At 51.0% G+C, this 20,464-nt stretch overlaps 1 protein-coding gene across 1 annotated transcript in view; it reads right to left on the bottom strand.

Moving 5' to 3' along the window:
- NEK6 (NIMA related kinase 6) overlaps positions 1-15,880 on the bottom strand; it is a 79,377-nt gene extending 63,497 nt beyond the window's left edge. Inside the window, exon 1 of the mRNA XM_019728529.3 lies at positions 15,722-15,880. The gene's annotated coding sequence lies outside the window, so the exon portion shown is untranslated. The remainder of the gene's footprint in view (positions 1-15,721) is intronic.
- Between the last annotated feature and the right edge of the window lie 4,584 nt (positions 15,881-20,464).

Raw genomic sequence — 20,464 nt, forward strand, 5'->3', positions numbered from 1 at the left:
TGTGAACTCCCCCTCACATGCTCTCTCCACCTGGCAAACTCCTACCGAACCTTGAAGGTTGGTGAGGCAAGGGCAGGTTGGTGACAGGCATCTGCCCTGGGAGTCTTCGCTCTGCTACTTCCCATCGCCTCTGGAGGGGACAGCCCAGGAAAATGGACAATCCCAGAGCTACCACTTAGGAGCTACGTGATCTGAAGCAAGTTTCTGGACTCTGGGTTTCTGCTGTTTCATCTGAAAACGGGGCCAATGACACCCACTCCCCAAGACATACCCCAAGCAGCTGGCACAGTGCCAGGCATATGTGAGTGCCCCATAAATGCTGGGTCCTCCTCCTTCCCTGCCTCTGAACTCAAGGGGCCTCTCCATGCTCTGCCACACTGCACAGGTGACAAGCCCACTTCACAGGTGTCAGGAACTGGGGTCATCACATGCCCTGTCCACTCTCTTCTGAGAGGTGATCCAGTGTGGCTTCAGGAATGTGAACAGGAAGTGGTTCTAGACTCCCCGTCCCCCCCCCCCCCCACCGCTGTCCCTTTCCTCCCCAGCCCAGGTTCCTAACACCAAGGAATCATCCATTAATAAGAGTTTGGTTTTTCTCTCTGTCTCTTTTTTTTCTTTTCTTTCCCCTCTAAGCAAAACTGCTTGGCGGCCGCTCCTGCCTCTGTCCCCAAGGCAGTTCCAAAGGGCCCATCTCATCCTGCAGAAGTGATGGCGGTAATTCTGTTAATGGGAAGCAAGACGGATGGTACGTGGTGCCCAAAGTGTACACAGGAGGCGAGCCGGAATCGGGCCGCCCTGGGGGAAGGGAAGTGTGGCTGGAACACACCCTCCTTTGGGGCCTTATTAGGTCTTGAAAGAGCTGCCGCACTCACTAAAACCTGCTTTTGCCAGCAGAAGCCTCATTTTACAAATATACAACAACAAAAAAACCCGTAAATGGGAAGAAAACCCTGAAGATTACGCTCCCCTGCTGCATCGAGCCGGTGAGCTGAAGTCTTTAGCCTCGTCGACTCCAGGTTTAAATAAATGGGCCAGAACGCCAGCTCTCCATTTTGTGAACGCGGCGGTTTCTTTGCCGTTTAAGGACTGTTTGCCAACAGTGGGATGGGACAGCTTTGGGAACGTTTTCTTTTAAAAGGCTTGTCAGTCCCAGATGCCATAATGCCCTATGGCCCTCACGTCAGTCCCAGGAAGAATCCGTGACACAGCCACCACCTGTCACACACCCACGTTGCATACTGTCACTTTGCCTGTCTTCTCCTGCACTGAAAAATCAGTGGCATCTCAAAGGCAATTTCACTGTGGAATGGGCGTCCATTTCCACAATTACAAAAGGGCTCACCCCCTCTCCAATTTGGGCTCAAGCCACTGAGTTGTTCTTTAGGCTTGTTTGTCCAAATGCAAAATGAGTGTGTGGAGGCCAAAGCTGTTAACAGACAGCCGTGGTTGACCACAGGCAGAGCAAGTGGATGTGGAGTCAGGCTGCCCAGGGCTTGTGACCTTGGTAAGTTGTGGAACCTCTCTGGGCCTCAGCCTCCTCATCCCTAACGCGGGGGTGGGGGTGGGGGGAGCCCCATTCACCTCACAGCCCTGGAGCAAGAAGTAGATACATCCTGGTTAACGTCAGAAACAGTCACTTCTCAGGCCAATTTGAAAACCAACAGTCTTTCAGTTCTTAGCCACACCCTCCCGCAATACCCAGCACTACCCTGACATAGTAGGTGTTTGTTGAGCATATGCCACTTTGAGCAGAACCTGTGGCCTTTTTGCTACCTGGAAAAACAAAAACATCCTTTCACCCTACAGCCAGAGGGGTTTAGGGTGTGTGTTCTGGGAACCAAAGGCTATAATCCTGGCTCAGCCACAGACCTACTGTGCGCCCTTGGGTGACTGACTGAGCCTCGATGACTCATTTGTAAAATGGACTAATAGAACCTGCCTGACAGTGTCATGAGAAAAGTCAATGCGATAATATATGGCCAGTGACTGCCCGGGTTGGCCCTGGTGACCAGCAGCCTTGAGATTGAGCAGTTGAGAGTCTTGAGAGAGCCTGAGAAAAACTCCCACATTCATACTGGGAACACCTTTCTTGAAGATACCTGAGGCAAAGGAAGCCCAATGAGGCCCGCATGCAGGGTGCATGCGGGGTCTCTGGTCCCGCTCCCCACATAAGAATGCAGGACATGGTGAAGCCAAAAAGGAACACCCACGGAGCCATAGATAGGGGAGTCATACCACTATAGTCTCGCTGGCGGCTGGGTTGGAGACACAGGGAGCAGGAGCCACACGATCTGCAATCCGCCGTCCACTTCTCCTCCAACCAACCAATCCCCCAACGCAGCCACGACCATTATATCAGTGGCTAATGGCTAACTGGTAACAGCTGACGGCCACCTAGTCACAGCTGATGGCCATCTAATGCCCAAGCCAGCACCTTTCTATGTGAGGCCAAGAGCCTAGAAACTGCTCTCTGGGACTCTGTCCCCACAACTGGTGTCACTGAACACACTTGACTCATTTCTTGCTTATGACTGCTCTCCCCAACCACAATGCCAGCTCCATTTTGCGTCTTCTGTTCATTATGCATCTGAGAACAGTGCCTGCCTGTGTTGAGTCAATGAATGACCAAACAAAGCAAGGAAGGGCTGAATTCCTTGGGAGGGCAGCACTGGCTGTCATTTCCAATGAGTCTCAGTGTGGAGAGGTGCTCCTGTGGGTCACGGGTGCCACCAAACTGCAGTCCTCACCCCATACAGTGTCATTTACTATCAATACAATAACGGTCACCAATTGCTGGGTGCCTGCTTACCTCACTGGATCATGAAAATTGGCCCGGAGACAGGAACTGAGATTACCCCTCACTTTGCAAGTGAGAAAACTGGGGGCCTCAGTAGGAAGTGACAAGCCAGGGAGACAGGTGAGCAAAATGTGGAGATGTGTGTGGCATCCAGGTGTGTCCGGCCCCACTGCCTGCCTCCTCCAGCTCTGGGCCTAAGCATTGCCACAGGGCTGGATGGATCTTGGAGGAGAAAAACTGGACCTGGAGCCTCGGGAGCTGCTCCCTGCCAAAAAGGGTGATTGCTCAGAGGCAGCAGCTGAGGTCTGGCTCCTGTCCCGTCCCCACGCTCATGCAGCAGACAGTGGGGGCAGCAGGCTCAGCCCGGCAGTGACCCCAGCCATCCAGCCATGCCAGGGATTGCATAAAAAGCACTGGCTTTGGGGGTCAGCCCGGCCTGAGTTCAAATCTCAGTTTTTAAACTTTGTGGCTTATAGCTTCAGACAGGTGACTTCATTCTCTGAACCTTAGTTATCTTCATCTGAAAAATGGGGTCAGCCCAAAGTTGTGAGGATTAACTATGGCCATACAGATAAAGTGCTTGGCTCCGTGCCTGGTGCACAGTAGGTACTAAATAATAAGCATTAGTTAACTCTCCCGAGCCTCCCTCATTCTGTTTTCAAGAGTGGCCAGGTATCCACATCCTATGGCTGCCAGGCCCTCCAATTTCAGAGCTGGGAGCAGCGTGAGTGGCTGGTGGAATCTGAGCTCTCCGCCCTCTCTGATCTCTAGGGAATCACCTGCTCAGCGATCATCTGGAGTGATCAGGTCAGCAACCCTGTCATTTGATTTCTGACCCTTGTCACTCAAGGACAGGAAGTCAGAGGGGATGGGTTTTTCAATGCAATAACATCCGGCAACAATGTGAGGGATTAAATCAGGGAGGACATTTCCAAGGAAGCCCCTGTCCATGCTGTGTCCTTGGGACGAGAGGCCCTGGGTGAGAGGGAGACCGCCTGGCCGACTGACAGCGGTCACATCCTGGGCAAGTGGTTTGCAGACAGTGCCTCGCTGTGGAACTGCTCCTTCAAATAAGATCTGGCCCCAAGCCCATGGAGAGACCAGATACAGGGGACTTGCTCTCTGAAATGTGGGTGCAAGTGGGAGGAGGCCACAACCCTCCGGTCACAGCTGGTTCACGTGCAAATGACAAGTGTAGTCCCATCAGGCCCTGCCCTCAGAAGGGAGCCCTGTGCTTGGGGTTTCATGTTCTGTGTTTGCTGTCTTGAAAGTCCTCACTCTATCTTAGAACTTTTAAGTGAAGTCGGATGGAACAATGGTGCATGTGCTGGGGGCTTGGAGCCTTAGCTCACATGTGGCCCACCTTCCCCAGGAGGGGTTCTCACTGCCCACTCCCCTCCCCACCTCAGGACTCTCTGCTGCCTTCCATCGTTGCAGGGGCCTGGGTGCAGTTGTGGGGAGCATTGGGGTCAGGTGTGCCCACACTCTGAGTCACAGGGTGGGTACCCAGGGTACCTGTGAGGGTCTGTACTTGCCCTGCAAGTGTCCCTATGCCCAAGGGAGCACAGCATTAAATAGCTAATAAAAAACATCATGACAGGTGGAGACAGAGACTGCAAAAGGAAAGAAAAAGCTTTTTTTTTTCCTGCTTTCTGAACAAGGGGACCAGTTTCATTTTGTATTGGGCCCCACAAATTACGTAGCTGGCCCTGCCTTCCACTTATATGACCCTCTGGCCCCCTCCCCTAGCCTGGAGGCCCCTGGGTATGCCCCCAGGCCTCTGCTGAACTAGAAGACACCACTGGGTCTCAGAGTCACAGCAGGAGAAGCTTCTCAGAACTCAGCCCTTCCTCCTATCCCCTGCAGGCAGGTTTTGTTCTTTGAACCCCTATGATTGGTCATTTATTGCTATCTCATGGGCCAGGCCTGGTTTCCGGTGCTGGAGATGTGACAATCAAGCAGGACTCAGAGCGGTGACGAAACAGGCAGGGCTGACGCTAGCAGTCAGGCAGAGGAAACCCGAGCCCAGTGAGGACTCAGGGAGAGTGTGGAAGGAACGGCTACTCCGGCTGGCACATTCAGGCTGCCTCTGGAAGGCAGGGATGTCGGCGTCCACTCTGGGAGACAGCAGGAGCCCCTCATCTGTAAAGTGGGGACACCCTAACTCACCTCTCGGGGCTACTGGAGACTGAAGGGGCTATCGTGTCTGAGTGTCCCCAGCCTGGAGGCAGGCACTGCAGGGAGAGTACAGACAAGCAAATGCTGGGGCACAGGACACAAATGTGGGGACAGTCGACAGCGAACTCCCTTTGGGGCCATAGTGGCTCTGCTGTCTCCTAATTGCCTCTCCTGGGTCAGATATTTGTTCCTTGTGGTTTCCATTCCCGCCCACATTTTACAGGCATCACCTTCTTTTCTGCGACTTAGAAAGTCCAGTTACTACCAAGCAAGGGCTCAAACCAGGTGGGGGCGGGCTTTTTGACTCATCACTCAGGGCAGAATACACAGTAAATATGAGCTCAGACTGCAGTCGGGTCACCCTGGGTCTGATCCTGTGCCACCTCCCAGCTGGGGGATCTGGGGTCCATCCGACCTGCCCGGAGCCTCAGTGTCTCATCTGTAACTTGGGGTTTGTAAGAGTCCCATCCTCAAGAAGCTGCTGTGATGATTAAATGAGATGATGTCACTGAAGGGCACGGCATACAGCACGTGCTCAGTAATGGCAGCCATGGCCACTGCCACGGAACCCCAAAACCTCACATCAGAAACCTGAGCGTGTCACGGCGCTTCCGGGGATCCGAGAATGTGCTTCCTCTTTTCCAGCATCTGCCAGGACTCTGCTGGGAGACTGCTCTCTCTCCCATTGTCATGTCACATCCGTCCATAAATATTTAAACAACATGTCATCAGATTATTATAACATATGATGTATAGCACTGATGTGCTGCAGTTCTACGCATTTGGGCTTCGTTTTCAGAATATCGAGACATAAAATATTTATGTATTTAGCCAACCACGAGATCTCACATTCTGTCTCAAAATGCTGGGTGGTGGCAAGACGCTGAACTGAGACGCGACGTGTGAAGGGGATGCCTTGTTCTCACATCGGTTCCTGGGGCATCTGGATTGTTTCTGGTTCATGCCGGGGACGTTGTCATGTGGCCTGTGCACGGTGGCTGGCTGGGTTTATCACCAAAAGCAGAAGGCTGGGACCAAAAGACCCCATCAGAATGGGTGGTAGTTCAAACCACTAGGCTCTGTGTCATTTTCATTTCTGCATCTAACCTGGGTCTGCGCATAGTAGGTGCTCAGTGAACGTCCACTGGAAATGAATTAACATACCTGTAGCCCAGAGCACCACCCAAGAGGTTGGCACCCATCACAGATTTAGTAATATTTATTCTCCTGTTTCATTCTGTCCCCAGTGCCCTGCACCAGGCCAGGCACGGAGTGGGACCCAGCGAATGTTGCTGGATGACTGGCAATTGTAGGAATAAACTCACGACCAGATAAATCACTTAATTAGCTAATAAATTAATGAGGGCTAACGATTCCCTGTCTACTGCTCCGAATTACACTGTGTAAGACCCTCCTCCTGAGAAATAAAGGCTCTCCAGGAACCCGTAGTGGGTAGGCAAAGGGGTTTTTCTGGGTAATTAAACATCTCGATTGCTCGCATTAACACATCAGTCACCAGATGTCCCAGCATTTTCAGCACTGTGCAATTTCAAGGCTGCTGCCCCCTACGCCCTTCGAGTATCCAGGAACTTCTCACACACCAGCGACCAAACAGCATTTTCCAAAATGCCTCTCCTGTCCCCAAATGCCACTAAAATGCTTTCACAGACCACTGCCCTTTTGAGAGTTTGGAAACTGTTTATCATGTGCCTAACCTATAGATGATTGATGTCTGAAGACTTGGGATATTACAGAAGTATGTGCAAACCAAAGTTGTTAGCTTGGGGTAAAAGTATTTTCTTAGCCTGTTTTCCAAATGCCATGCTGTCACCATCAAGAGCAGGCAGCCCCCTCCCTGGTCCCCGGCCTCTACACAGACAAAAATCCAGTCTCGTTTCCTCTTGGGTTAGCTGAGGAGGCTGGCATTTAAAACAAACACAAAAGGCCACTAAAATTCCTGGGGGAGACGAACAAAGGAAATGCACACCCACTGAGTCAGACACGCCAAGTCCACACTTGAAATCCTGGTGTAACTACATCTGTCTGGACTCAGCTGGGCCTGCCAAATGCAAGGGGCGGGCTCCCTCTCCCCGGCTCCCTGTCTGTCTGCCATGTGGTGCCCAGTGGTCTACCAGCTAGGGAATCATTTTCTCTTCCAACCTGGGATTCCCCATGCCTGGGCTGGGTGGAATCTGGGGTCCCGTTCATTTGCCACACAGCCATATCTGTGCCCAGAGGTGCCTTGCAAGGGTTTAGCTCCTCCTTCCCTAAGCAACACCCCCAAAGATATGCCCTCTAGGAAAAGGAAGGGTGCTTGATAGAAAATTCAGCTTTCAGACAGGGCACTTGCTCACCCCAACCCAAAGCCACTCTGACAGAGACATTCATGAGTGGTCTCTGCAGAAAAGGGGCAAAAGAAGGAGACCCTGTAACTCTGGGAGGTACAAGCCCTTGTCGGCTTACGTTCCTCTTACTTGGCATAATTTTAGGATGTCTTTCTCTGAGAAACCTTCTCTGCACAGAGGAGGGTCAGTCAGGCACAGTTCAGCCCTTTGCTGCCCGATGGGAGGGGCAAAGTTTGCTAACAAATTCAGAAACTCCATACAAACATTCTCCACTTGCCTACTTAAAACTTTCCATTCATTCAATAAATCTAATTGAGCACCTACTATGAGCCAGGCACGGTGTTGGGAACTGAGGATACCGCTGTGGTCCACAGACCAAGTCTTACCTTCATGGAGTTTACATTCCAGTCTGGGAGGCAGATAACAAACATACATCAGGGAGGAGTTAGGGCCCTGAAGAAAAATAAAGCCAGGCCAGGGAATGGAGAGTGAAGCGGTAAGGGACTAATTTTGACAGGGTGGGGTCTCTTTGGAGTAGGAACTTTTGTGGTGCCCTAAATGTAGGCTAGGAGCAAGTCATGGGAATACTGGGGGAGGCGAGAGTATGCTGGGCATATGTGAGGAAAGGTAAGGAGGCTGCCTGGCTGGAGGAGAATGAGTGAAGGGGAGGCTGCTGAGAAGCGAGGTTGCAGAAGCAGCAGGGGCCCTTGGGGCTGCTGTTGTAATGAACACCGAATCTCCCCCAGATCCCAGTGGGCCTCAGCAGCCTTCTGCCCACCGTCTGCCCGTTTTCTGTGGCTGAGCCCCCGGGGCCTTCTCTGAGACAAGACAAATGCTCTGTGGCCTACCACGGTACCATGGCTCATGCTGTTCCCTCCAGTTATCTAGGAGGCCCTCTCCCCGGCCCCGGGCCTGGCCACCGACTCATAGTCTACACAATGGACACTTTCAGATGGCAGCCTCTGCCCTCCGACTCTTCAGAGCAGGCCCTGTACTGCGGGCTCCTCACAGCACTCAAGCAAATGGTATTTAAGCACCATGTGTCCTGGATTCTCTGTCTCTGTTTCTCTGTCCATAAAATGGGCATATATCACAGAAATGCTCAGAGGATGAAGTGAGTTAGTCCACCTAAAGGGTTAGAATAGAATGTAACATATGGTAAATGCTGGTACAAAGGATCTATTGAAGGGCTCAAAGGCTAAGGAAGTGGCAGGAAGTTACTGGCTTTACACTGCTTGGGGTATGCCCACAGCCCATGCCCCCAGTTCTGCTCCCAGCAAACCGCCATACAGACACAGACACACACACACACACATTCTGTGGTCTCTCTGCCCTTCACACTCTCCCTCTCAGGCCTCCGGTCCTCCTGACAGACACCCGGCCTGGCAAATCAGGTCTTTGGCTCAGCTATCCCTCCTTCCTGGGAGCCCTCCCACTTCCCCAGAGAGTGAGTCCCAAAAGATCCCTACTGCAAATTGTTCACAAGCACCTTCAAGGGATTCATGACACAACTTGAGTCCCCACCAGGTGGTGAGAGGCCCAGGGGCGTGGCCATTAGAGGGTCTCTGTGCCAGCTCCCAGCATAATGGCTGACCCAGAATGTTGGGAGGTGTTTCTTGAATGAATGAGTGAAAGGAAGGCCACATACCAGCCAGGCTGGGCCTATTTGGTTAACAAAATAAGAGTCCAGTCAACCCACACAACACTGAATGGTCTGTATTTCTGCATCGAACTTTTCACCTCCAGCCCAGGCTCAGGTGCCACGACCAGAGCCTTGGCCTGAAAGTGGGCAGAGTGATCTGATTTAAGCCACAGAGCAGCCATGGACTGTACGGGAGACCTCAGTCTCCCCATGTGGAAAGTGAGAGGCTTTCACGCTTTTATTTTTAAGCATCAGAACGTTTTCTTATAAAAATTTTCCACGTAACATAAAATTAACCACTTTAAAGTGAACTATTCAGTGGCATTTAGCACATTCACAATGTTGTGCAACTGTCATCTCTGTCTAGTTCTGAAACATTTGCATCACCCCAGAAGGAGACCCTGTACCCACACATTATGCAGTTGCTCCCCATCCTCCCCTCTCCTCAGCCTGATACCTACCAACCTGCTTTCAGTCTCTATGGATTTATAGATTCTGGATATTTTCATGTAAGAACCTTTTCTTAAAATGACTCTTGTGTAAAACCTCCTCATGTAAAACAGATGACAGGAGAAGCACTGTGGCTGAAGGAAGTAGTAGGTCCCCCCTGAAACCCCCCAGCCTGGAACTCACGTCCCTCATTCATAGTAGCTTTTCAGGGAAGGCTCTGATCCCAGGCCCTGTCTTTTCAGAATTCTAATCCTACAGTTGGAGTTCTAAGGCAAATCACCCCAAACGGTGCCCGAGAGCCAAGGGCCTTGAGCCTGGTGTTAATGGCCCATTTTCCAGATGAGGAAGTGGAGGCTGGGCCCACATGAAGTACTTGCCTGCTGGGTGACTGCTGGGAATGGAGGCGCTGGATGCAAAGATCTCCAGAGCCTGTTGGTGCTCTGCCCTCATCACACACACCACGGCAGGGTCTCGGGTGTGAAGAGCTGGCCTCTTCCAGGGAACAAGGATCTCTCCTTACCCTCAGGGAAAACAAGCCAGCCCGAGGGAACCCCAAATGGCTTATTCCATGCCAAATACGCGTGGATTCCCTCAGGCCTCACTGTGCGTACCCTCCATGAGGACTCTGTGGAGGGACAGGGCTGTTAGCTCACCTCTGACCAAGAACTACCTGTCCCCCTGCCCCCCTCTATCTATGACAGCCGCTTCTGTCAGCACAGACGTCTAATGGGGCTGACGCTGTGTAAATAATTAACACAACATCTGCCTTGCTTAATAACACACTGTGGCTGACACAGCTCTCGGGGCCTCCCGAGACCCTCCAACTCCAAGAGGACGCACCAGAAACTTATAAGGCTTTACTTCCCTCGCCTTGTGGGGGTGGGTGGAGAGGAACAAAAAAATACTGATTTCTGAACATTTTTCTAAGATACCCAGTGCCATCTAACATTTAAATCTTGCCTCTTTCCAAATTGCTGCTGTCTCCTCCCCATCAACTCTGAGGGTCACTGATCACAGAAAAGTGTTTCAGTGGCACCTGGAGGGGGCCTCCCGACACCCTTTTCAGCCTTGTTTAGGGCCTCAGTGTGCAGGGGTACTGAAATGCTCTCGACAAGGGACAACCTTCCTGGCTGTGTGACCCTGGGCAGGTCCTTAGTAATTAGTTTCTACGTCTTTCATAAAAACTCAAGAAGGTAGCGTTAGGCATTTACAAGGTACAACCCACATGCTGTGCGTTTTATATGCATGATTTCATTTAGTTCTTCCCTTTAACTTTATGAGGTCATAATATTGTCCCTGCTTTCCAGATGAGGAAACTGAGGCTCTAAGAGGTGAATGACTTGCTCACGAGTGGCAGACCTGGGGCTCTGACATCACTCATTTTGGTCCTAAAGCTCAAGTTCTTAAAAGTGAGTGTGGGTGAGTGCCTTCCCCTCCCTGGGCCTCAGTTTCCGTTTTCTTCTCTGGATTGTGAGCCAACTGAATTCCTCATCTGCAGCTTGGACTGTTCAGAGCTGAAGGTCGTTTGTAAAGTAACTCCCTTTTCAAAGACTTTGGGGACAACAAGGAATAGAGAGGGCAGGCTTTGGGGACAAATTCCAACTCTGCCGCACACGTGCATGGAGAAGGGTCTGGGGGACTCAACCCAGTAGCCTCGGCTCAGGAAGTTCTCCTTAAATGGCCCTCCTGCGCACTGGGGTCAAGCATTGCCCCTTCCACCAGCCCAATTTTGAAGTGTGAAGGTTAAACAACTCCGGGAAAATGCAGGCACTGCAGGTTCTGAATGGCAGCTTCCCTCCCCCTTCCCTTGTCAGAATTCCTTCACACTCTGCGGAATTCCTACATAAAGCCCCTTTTTCTTTTCTATGAGGTCACCATCATGCAGATGTCTAAGAGAAAGAAAGAATGGCTCCGTGCAAATCAAGGCTGTTGGAACTGAATGCACTTCAGACCCTGGCTGTGCCACCTTTCAGTTCTGTTGGCCCCTCCTTCACCCCCCAGACAGAGCCAGCCACTGTAGCCAGTTGGGTTTGGAGGGGTGCAGTGACCCTGCCAGTGGGTGCCAAGAAGGCCTGACTAGAAGACCAGTCCTTTGCCACCAGAACAACTAAGAAGTTGTCTGTGGAAAAATCCATAATTGGAGACAGCAGAAGAGGCTGTGTATGTGGGCCTGTTTCTACACAAGCAAGTCCTGTTAGAGGGACAGATGTCAAAATGCTAGATCACACTCCAAGTTCAAGTTCCCAACTTGAACGTCACAGGAAATTACACCACCTACCGTTCTGCCCCAATGTCAGCTCCTGTCTGGGAGTCGAGTCTGAAAAGGCTGTTGGTCTAATTCCGTTTTGGCCAAAGGGACTGTGTGTATGTCACCCAACTCCAACAGGAATGGGTGAAGCCACTGGCCTGATTTTTGTCTTTTTAAACTAACGTTTTCCCAACAGGCTATCTTGTCACTACCCAAGAGTCAGAAATAAGAAGATGGACAAATACCAAAAAGCCACTGAGGGTCTTTGGCCAAGCCTGGCCATCCGCCACCAGCTTATTTCCAAGCAATTTCACAGACATTCAGAGGGTGCCCAGACCTCCCCAGATGACTCCTCTACCCCAGGAGCCCTTTTGTTTCCCAGAGCTCCACATTCTGGCCGCCATCTGGGGTGATGGCCAAGAAAAGGTCCATGGCAATATGCACACTGCTTCCTAAGAATGACGTCAGAAAAAAAAAAAAAGATAAAAATGTAGAAACAAGGACTATTTTTACCTCCCCAAATCACAGGCCAGACGGGAGAGAAATCCATCAATGCCAGAAATGTGGCTGAGCCTTCGCACAAGATCTATTATTTCACACCTTAAATTAACGCATCTCAAAGCAATTTGCAAATGTTCATCAATTTGCAGAACATACTCGGAAGGAAGAGAAATACCTTTTCCTTTCGACACCACAGGACACTTGCAGGGCACCACAAACCCCAAAGCGCACGGGTCTGCACACACAACATTCAAGTACAGTGTAGTATAAACCATGATATAAATGGAAATGAACGAGGGAGACAAGCGCAGGATTGAAATGGCAAATGACAAGAAGACTACATGGAAATGATCCTGTTCAGAATTGGGAGTCAGGCCCCTTGGAGGTAATTCTCCATCATCAGGGGTCAGAAGGCTGGGCTCTTCCGGAGGGCAGTGTCCCAGCTTGCTTCTTCCCCACACAAGCCCAGCGGAGGTGCCAACTATACTTAATCTCGGATGACTCACCAGGGTCCTCCATTCTCCACCTTCTTGCTTGGTCTGACCCAAGAAGAGGAAGGGAATTCTTCTCTTTGTGACAATTGTTTTGACACTTCCCTTCTGAAACCAATCTTGGGCACTTAGAGAGGAAAGAAAAAAATGTGAACTGCCGCCCTTTCTATCTGACAGCTCTGGCCCTGGGCGTTGGTCACTGGCGCCAGAGTGACAACAGTGGACAAGGAAGGAGGGCCAGCCTTCAGCAAGACCTGTCCCAGAAGGCTGGAGCCCAGCGAGGAACCCAGCCCCACGGGAATCTGGCGTGTCTTCATCCACTTGTTTTTCAGCACATGAGAAGAGAAAAGCAGGACAAAGGCAGGCCTGGTTTAAGGTTAAGAACTTCAACTCAGGAATCAGAGCCGTGGGTTTGGATCCTGACTGCCATTTGCCGGTTTATGACCCTGCCCAAGTTACTTAACCGCCTGGAGTCTTCATGTTTCTCTCTGTAAGATCAGGATAACAATCCTGGACCTTAGCCCTGGACCAGACACGGTACATACACGTATACAGTGACTGTCACTTTCCAGGTTCATTGGGAAGACTGAGCTCTACCCAGTCAAGTCTTGGTTCAAATCGCATATTAGCACATGATCTTCAGCACATTATTTAATCTCTTTGTGACCCAGGTTCCTCATCTGTAGAAGAGCACCATGAGAGTTCCCATCTCACGGTGCTGGTGAGTGGATTCAGTGAAATAAGGTACTAAACGTACCCTGGCTGGCACATGGTGTACCCTCAATACACAGTGGCTGCTAGTTGTACTAGTAACACTAGTTATGTTACTTTCATCTCTCTGAGCCTCAGTTTTCTCATCTGTAAAGTGGAGATGATAATAACCACCTAGCTCACAGAAAAAATTAAATGAATGGATGTGTGTTAAAGCACTCAGCACCCAGTCTGTGCACCTCTGAAGGCAAATAAATGTCACACCTCTGGTGTAATGGAAAGAGGACAGGCTTGAAGTCAGACAGGATTCTGCCTCCACTTCCCTCAGCGGTCCCAGGCCACGGGATTGACTTCTCTGAGCCTCAGTTTCCTTGTGCGTATAAACCCAAAAGCCATTCTCCGCAGCATGACTATTGGGATTATGGATACACAGGGGATGCTGCATAAATGTGACTTCCTTTCCCTGGTCCCTGCTTCTTCCTCGCTCCTAGCCACCAGAAGTGCCACCTGGCAAAGCCAGGAGCTCTGTTTCTTGAAACCTGAACAGTCCTAAACCTAAATGGACCTAGGCCACTGCTTCAGTCTGAGATTTTAGTTTGTGGAGATAGAAACTACTTTTTAGTCATTTCCGAAGCAGACGGGACGGCAGGGGCTGACAAACCACAGGGACCATTTTAAATCCTGGGCCTTTCTTCTGGGAAGTTAGGCAAGAACCTTCCCAAATGTTTGCCCGTGGGGCTCTCTGCCAGGCAGTGACTCATCCACAGCTCCCCACAGGCATATTTTATTTGGGGGTGGGGGATCAAGGGAGGGCCTGGCCCTGGCCCTGGTGGGGGAAGGGCAGGCAGCATTTCCAGCAAACCCAGAAGGTGTTTTTTTCATTTTTTAGGACAAAAAAGAATAAGAATGTGGGTCTTTTTTGTTTCCTTCCAGGTTTTGTTTGCTAAAAGAAGACGTCCAAAGTTCACTCAGTAAGCTGTTGCGCTGGAAACAGGCACTTCCAGCCGGCTCTGCATCCCTTTCAATGAAATTCTTCTTCCATTAACGCCATGGCTTTTAACTGTGACTTCAAGGTTCCTCTGTGCTCACACGGTGCTCCGAAGACGACATTTTTCCCTCAGAAAGTCAGGCTGAATTTTGACAATTCAGGGGAATGAGGGAGCCCCAGAGTTTCTGAAGTTTGTCTTAAAGCAATTAAAACTTTCGACAGCACAGATTTTCAACATTTATAAAGCGCAAAAAAACTGTCAGTCAAAACTGTGAGGACAGACCTTGGAAGACAGTGTCTCAAGCCTGCTGTGACCAATTAGTCTTGGGGACTCATGGGGGCCCAGGCCCAATACAAATAAATCAGATGAATAGCCATCTACTTAGCAAGGTAAGCAGAGAGAGACTCCCAGACACACAGACAAGTGTCCCCATACCCTTAGTCTCTCCAGGCCCTCCCACCCCAGACCAAGAGAAAAGGTTAAAATTAGCCAGGGCGAGAGAGGAGTAAAAACAGAGTCAGGGGACCCAGGAGGGTATGTAGGGAGAACAGAACACAAGTCCTCTAGTGTCAGGCCCACCACAGCCTGGGTCATCTGCTTGTCTTGGAGCCCCAGAGAGGGTCCTGCCAGTAGCCCTGCTAAGTCGTGGCTCTGAAGCTGACCCCTCTGCCAGATCCAACCAGACTCTGCAGGTCTAACCTCCAGCCCCTTATTTTATCAAACAAGGTCGGGCACCCACTGGGTATCCACACCAGGCCTGGTTCTCTCCATGGGCTCCAATAAACATAATTCGCGTACTCCTGTGCACTAATCACAAGCTCATATCCACACATGTACACTTTTGTCCTCGCTGGCTCATGAATGCACACACAAATCACTTATGAACAGTCATGCACGTGTACTCCCTGAATCCACAGACTCAGTCACAAAAGTGAGAGCTCAGATGAAGTACTGGGCACACTCCTTGGCACATAGTAAACACCCAATAAATGGATAAGTGGGAGCCATGCCCATTTCCCCCACTCATTCACTCCAAACCACACAACTTGGCACTCCAATGTGCACACGCACCAACTCCGCCACAAGCACATACAGACACCCCTGCGAACACTGCCTGAGGGACAGATGGGTACACCAACCACGCACGCTCGGGCACACGGCCGCGGACACACTCAGACTTGCACTTTACACGCGGCCCGACCTCAGGCGTACACACCTTCCTGCTCTACCCGCCGAGCCTCGGGATCGCGCGTGCGAGCATGCGCGCCCCCCTCGGCTCGAGTGTGGGTGACGGCCCCACGGCCCGGCCCCCGCCCCTTCCTCGGGCCAAGGGCCCGATCCAGCCCAGCCCCGGCTCCAGGCCACTCACCGGCGCGCGGCGGACTCGGCTGCAGGCGGGAGGACCCGCGCACGGGACGGCGGGCGGCCGGTCGGATCGGTGGGTCCCACAAGAGTTGGCGGCGCCGCAGCCGCACGCTCGTCCGCTCGGTTCCGCCGCCTGCGCGGGCCCGCGCGCGCGCGCTCCCGCCCCTCCCCGCCGCGGGGCCGCGCCGCCCCCTGCGCTCGTGCGCGCTGCCGCCACGCAGGCTGGGGGGCGTCCCGGCTGCTCCCTCACCACGCCCGATCCTTCCACTCCCCCAAGCCGTTTGGATGGCGAGTGACCCGCTCAGCTCAGGCTTTTCTCCCATTTCAAAGATAGGGACACTGAGGCCCGAACTCACACAGCGGGTCAGGCCCAGCATCTATCGCCGCCTCTTCTCGGGCTCTAGACACTTAGGCTTAGGGTCTGCAGTCAGTCAACCCCATGGACCCCCTCCCACGCATTCTTGGGTACCCCTCACTTAACATTGCTCCCACCGCAGCCTGAAATTGGGCAAACACGCGCTTAATTTGCTCCTGCTGAATGTGGGGCTCCAAGGGTATCTAGATGTGGTGAGGGCGCTGCTCCCTGCCTTCCAAGGGCCAGCACTCCTCATCTGGAGCTCCCCACTTCCTGTGGACCCCAAGACCAGTAAGAGGCTATGTGCAGAAGTTTCTGGAAGAAATAAGACTCTACTAATAAATGCTTAACATCTCCTCTAAGGAGACAGTCTCCATGGGGGCCCAAAGGCAGCAGCTTAGTTCCCTGCTTCACTTCCTCAGGGGCAGCTCCTGGCTGGTACAGTTCCTGTTTCCACACTTGCTGCTTCTCCACATACAAAACTGTGCTGTGTCTCCCAGGAGGGTGGGAACCAGGGACTGACACTGACTGCCTGCCAGCTGCCCAGCTTGGGCACGGGGGTGATGCCTGCTGGGCCTTGTTTGCCCAGTGAGTGAACTAGCTTCAACTGGCTATGATCTATAATGCTGACAACAGCTGAACACCCACTGTATGCCAGACTTGAGTCTGCACGCTCTGCCAGCCTTGTGGTGTTCTGTCCTACAGCCATTCTATGAAGGAGGCATTATGCTACTTTTGTGCCCATTTTACAGATGGGGTAAATGTGGCTTGGAACTGAAGCTTAGAAAGCAAATTCTCTTGCCCAAAGCCACCCAGCTGGTAAATGATTAAGCTAGGAGCTGGACCACAGATGGTCTCATTTCAGTGCCTTTGCCTAGACAGTCCCAACCTCAAGAATAGCATAGCTCTGGGCTGCTGGTAGAAGAAGGGGTTGACCAGGCAGCAGCTGGTCCAGAGGAGCCAGCCCAATCCCAGCCCCTCCACTAACCAACAGGCATGAAATGGATCCTTCTGTAAATTGGTTAGCCATTTAGTTAGGGATCTGTTTACAACCTCACCTCATATGATACACCTTACACTAAATGTCAAATATACTGCAGAGTTAACTATAAGAAACAAATACTACAAAAAATAACAGAAAGAGCTAGAAGGGATGAGACAGTGTTGCCGTGTTACTAGCGGCCTGTGATGTCTACTATGGTCATGCAGCAAACATCAGTTTATTCAGGTGAACGATCACCTGAGCACCTCCTACGGGTCTGTAACTATTCTAGGCACTGGGATACAGTTGTCGTGAACAAAATATATCTTCAGTCTGGAGGTGGGCTGTATAAGGGTGAATCAATAACATAGTTAGACTTAGCTCATTTGCAGTTTAACTTACCACGTAGCTCGCTATCTAGCTACCTGTAATTAGACTTAGTTTGTTTGTAGTTAGAGCCATCCTGATATTCACCTGTTTTCTTTTTATTTCTCCCCTCCCTGATTAATTGAAGAACTCTGTTTGTTCCCTTTCTCAAGGCTACCCATACCTCGTTAATTAACAATATCCTAACCTGAAAAGAGCAATTTCTTAATCCTCAGGCGCCCGGATACCGGAATCCAATTTATAACTCCCTTGCAGTTTTTACTGGTGACGCAGAGTCCCAGGCCGCGGTGCCCGAGGCCAAGTCCAGAGTCCGAAGATAACATCGTCTTCAAAACAGACCAGACCCCAGGAAGCCATGTCAGCTCTCAAACCTGCCTGACCGACTCCCCCTTTCTTATATAAGAAAAAGCTAACCTGAAGTTAGTGCAGCTGTCCTTATCAGACTCTGCCCCCCGGCGCACCCCGCCCCTGCTCCCCCTGCCCCCATCCCTGCCAGTGTTTCTCTACCCGCGGCAGCCATCATCTTTAGACAGTGCCATGGGCATTCTCTCTGCCCGACCTTTAATAAAACCTTTCTTTGCTCTCCCACTCTGTAGAGCCTTGTGTGAATGCTTTCACCTTCTGCAAACGACCAGGGGTTAATTCCACATCAGAACAGTTTGGGGGTTGGTGGTGGAGAAAAATATCTGGCATTTGAGGGTAAGTTTGGTGGAGAAAATTAAGCAGGGAAGGAGTAGTGGGTGCAAGAGAAGGCCTCCTAGATGAAGCGACATTTGATCAGAGGCCTGTATGAGAGAGTAGGGGAAGTAACTGGAGGCCTTCTGTGTGTAGGACAGGTCACATGATCCCAGAGCCATCATGGCGCATGACCTACAGAGCAAGAACCTGAAACTCCCCTTTGAAGGAAACGGGAGCAGCACCAGACCTTTGGGAAGAGAAGCACTGGAGCCCCCGCACATAGTCTCTGTGATAGGCACTCCTAAGGTCCTCATTTTCCAGTTAGGAAATTGAGGCTCAGAGAGGTCAAGCAACGTGCCCCAGTTCACACAGCCAGCCACAGTCAGCAGAGACGGGTCTGGCTGCAGGCCAGCTGATGGCTGCTGCTGAGTGTGAGGGGAATAATGAAGTCCTGTCCACCCTGCTTCCCTCCCTTTTGGACTACAATTCATGAACAGGCGGGGGTGGGACATTTGCTGTAAGCTGCTAGAGACAGGAGGGTTCAACAGCAGGACTTGGGGGGAGGGGAAAAGTCTTCACCCCATTTTCCTGGCCTTCTTCCTCCCTGCCCCTACTCTCTTCCCTGTGGCCTGGTCCCAGCCCCTGGTGACATGCTGGGAAAAATCATATTAAATTCCACCCAGAGACCCTCCAAATTCCCCACACTGCCCCCACGACCCTGGCTGGGGCAAAGGGTGGAGGGAAAAGGTTCAGAGCAACCGGTGCCCCACTCAACTTTTGTTTTTAACTCAAAGGATATTTCAGCGAGTCCCCAAATGAGTCACCGTGAAGAGGTGCTTTGCAAAATGACTCCCAGAATTAGAATCACCATCTCCCTGCGCACGGTGCCTGACGTTCTTCCTCCCACAGTGGCATTTATGAATCTGATATGGGAGAAAGGCTCTCTCTGCTCATCCCTGAGAGTTTCAGGATTAAGCCTGTGTCATTTCATTATTTCTCTGCATTGGGAGAAGAGAAACCACTCTCACTGGGTGCTTTCTCTGTGCCCGTCTCTCAGTGAGAGATTTCATTCTCACAGTGTCCCTTGAGAGGGGGTCGTGATTTCAGTTTTACACATGAAGGACCTGAGGCTCAGAGAAGTAAAGTGGTTTGAACATAGTCAGGATTTGAACCCGGGTTTACCCAAAGCCTATATTATCGTCAGTGTTTTAGGGGAAAGGGTTAGGGAGGAGAAGGTTGGGCATGAAGTGCTAGAATCACACCACGTTCCTTTGAAGGCCCTTTGTCCAAAATGTCATCCTGCCAGCTTTCTGATGATGGGCACCTTAGTGAGAGGATAATCTTGGTTTTCTCAGGAAGCCTCCTTTGTGCTTATCGTCTGACTGTGAATATTAAGAGCATCCCTTTCACTCCAAAAGTGTCTTGATTTGGATAATCAATTTTAGGGTCACCCTGGTTGTTTGCAAAGGTCACTGCATTGAGGGACTCAGATTTTACATTATGTCCAATATGAAACGGAGGCCTCTTGTCTTTGGGGCTTTCTCCACATCCTGATGGCTTTGCATCCGAACAAGAACTTTCACAAGAGTTTATGGGGCTTTGCAGGAGGAGCAAACCCAGCTTGCTGGGCTCAGGACTCCCTCCCACCCCAGCTCTGCCACTCACTCCCTGTGTGACCCTGGGCCAGTTTCCCGACTGGTAAATCGGAGTGAGTCTCCCAAAGTCCGGTAGACCTTGACCTTCTAGGATTTTCCCATTGCTCAGTGCATGCTGGGAAATCAACTGAGCATTTTGGTAAGGACAGGGAATGCAAAAAGCATCAGTCCCCTCCATGTCATCACAGGGCTCGTTTTTTAAAACAGTCAACCTCCTTTTTAGCTATTTTGCTTTTTAAAATATTAATTTAATTTATTTTTTTAAAAGATAATACTTCCCCACAATTCAAAAATCAAAAGGTGTGGAAGGGTACATGGTGAAAAGTTTCCTTTCCACCCCCAGCCCCCAGCTACCTTCTTCTTTTCCATGGAGGGAACCGGTGTTGCCAGACATTCTGCTCCCAGACACTGTTCTATGTGGATGTGTACATACGTATGTATATATGTGCATGTGTGCATTTTTTTTTCTTTCTCATTTTTCGCAATTTGGGACAAAGATACTGGACCCATCAGATGCCTCCTTAAATCATATTTTAGACAAATTGGTTAACCTCTCCATGCATCGATTTTCTCATCTGTATACATTCTCACTGGGGACACTGATGCCCATATCACAGAGCGATGCCTGGACTACACAAGTGCAGAACTCAGTGCCCGACTGAGGTGATCTATCTGCTGATTTATTTATTC

Source organism: Rhinolophus sinicus, chromosome 16 (genome assembly GCF_057876585.1).
Source record: "Rhinolophus sinicus isolate RSI-liver-muscle chromosome 16, RSI-T2T, whole genome shotgun sequence".
Lineage (NCBI taxonomy): Eukaryota > Metazoa > Chordata > Mammalia > Chiroptera > Rhinolophidae > Rhinolophus > Rhinolophus sinicus.